The following is a 2,469-nucleotide window of genomic DNA, read 5'->3' as shown; positions in this document are numbered from 1 at the left end:
TCAGCTTCAGGCTGGGTAAACTGCTTCTACAAAGCGAACCACAGGGATGAAGCTCTCTCCATATCACCACACCCCAGCCCTGTTTCCTGACTGTCATGAGCAGAGAAGGCAAATGATTTCAACACAAAAGTGTCACACTGTTATAGGTAGCTAGGATGACCCAAAGTCTAAGATTTTCCTCTTTATCTAGAAGTCATGGAAATACAGGTCACTGGTTATGTTCAAGGGGAGATCTTTTTATGGGAAAAATTAGCCTTAGATTCTGTACCCTTTGAACCAAGCAGGTGTTTGGACCACATCTATCCTGCTTCAAAAGAATGTGCTCTGCTCTCAATTATGACCTATATGGAATGCAACCTTCAGTTTTCTTATCTGTAAAATGGATATAATAAAATATATCTTGACTATTTTATAAGGTTACCTTAAGGGTCAAATGAAAAAATATATATATTTTGCAAACTCTTAAATGTTCTGCAATTGTGAGGTGGTGCAATCAGAGTGGGTACACGTGGGATTCAATATTAAACTGAAATTAGAGACTTTCCAGATGATAATACCCTAAACCACCTCTCCCCCCTCCCCATACATATTATTACAGATGCATATAGGAAGGCTCAAAGAGGGTAAAATACAAAGCTAGTTAGTGGTAGAGCTGGCACTGGAATGAAGAATTAAAATCCCATGAATTCCATTAATTCAAATGTTTAAGATGGCTAATTTCCTTCTGAGATGTTGAAAGAAAACAACCTAAAATTAAAGTGCCTTGTCACCACTTACCCTCCGTTTAATAAAAAGCTAACTATACCTCTTTAATGTGACTGCCATGTATATCAAGGAGGTCCTTTTAATAAAAATTATCAGGAAAATGTTAATTAGGAAACCTAAGTGAAGCCATGGATAATTTGGGGAAACAGGGCAATGCAGGGCTGTGAGGGCACTCACTTGTTGATCATATACCCTTTAACACTATGAAAGGGACAGGCACTCATCCTAGGTCTCATGAAAGATTTCAGAGATCACTGCTATCATTAAACATTTCAACAAGTGGCACTAGATGATAAAGAAACTACAAACATTATGATACTCTGTTATAGCAGTAGATAAAAAAGAAGTACTATCTAAGCATTGGTATTTAATCTCCACTCACAGTTATCCAGAAAACACTAAGGGAGCCAGTGTAGTTGAGATCAAAATCTTTTTTTTCCCCCCAAATCCCTCCAAACTCTATTCTGCAAACTTACCTGAAAATTTACCTGAAAAGCATTAGTAATTTTAAGGGTAAAATGCAAAAGTTGACCTGACTTGCTTCTATCTCCCACGTGACAATAGAGTGTGTCCAAAAGAAGGCAAGATGTCAGGAAGTTGCAGGACCAGTTCCTGGGTACCAGGCGGTGATGACTAAAACTGCCATCACTTTCCTCATACCATCCACGATGTGTATTTCTATCCTTGTTAATTCTGAAACTTAGATTGTGAGCTGTTCTTAGAAATTCTTACTAGGTATCACTAAAATAATCATAATTACATACACGAAGCACTTGCATCAGGGGATGAAGCTCTGATGGGGACAGTCAAGTCACTGGAGGCACTCTATCAAACCTCCTGAACTATTCAAATGACATAACCAATGTAAGCACAGTCCTACGTGCCGCACCTTGACAGTGTCTTTTATATGCTCAACCTCTGTGTCAAGCTCTATGAGGGATTAAAAAACATAATAAAGGATCTCTGCCTCAAAGAGTTCATAACCCTATTGGAGGAGCATGGCTTACATCATGAAACAACAAAGAACAATGCAAGACACAAGACAGTTAAATGTGAAGGTGTCCTCAACAACCACAGTGTGGGTGCTACAGAGAGAGGGAAATCTGCAAAGGCTAGGTAAGTCAAATGTGGAAAATTAAATAAGTCAGACACTTGGATCTACATAAAGAAAGGAAGACTATCATAAAAGGAATAAATAAAGATAAAATAAAGTATGTTATTTTCTTATCCTTATTTGATCTAAACGATAGTTGTTTAAAGTAATAATAATAACGATGTATTGGGTGATTATACCATATGGATAAGTGAGATGAATGACATCAATGTTATGAGAGAGGAAAGGGAGGAATTGGGAAAGGGTAGAGGCAAGTTGACTCCTACAAACAGATATTTAATTAAGTCCTTTTTATCCATTCCATTTCTTACCCTCTACTCCCATCCCTGGACTTAATAGGCATAGTGTTTCTGGTTCCCAAATGAAATTAATATCATAGAGAACTATGTTTAAGAATAGATTAAAAGTTAGCCCTGAGCTTCCCTGGTGACGCAGTGGTTGAGAGTCCGTCTGCCGATGCAGGGGACATGGGTTCGCGCCCCGGTCTGGGAAGATCCCACATGCCACTGAGTGGCTGGGCCCATGAGCCATGGTCGCTGAGCCTGCGCATCTGGAGCCTGTGCTCCGCAGCAGGAGAGGCCACAACAGTG

This window comes from Lipotes vexillifer, unplaced genomic scaffold (genome assembly GCF_000442215.2).
Source record: "Lipotes vexillifer unplaced genomic scaffold, Lipotes_vexillifer_v1.1 scaffold563, whole genome shotgun sequence".
Taxonomy (NCBI): Eukaryota; Metazoa; Chordata; class Mammalia; order Artiodactyla; family Lipotidae; genus Lipotes; species Lipotes vexillifer.
This window is presented reverse-complemented; position numbering follows the sequence as displayed.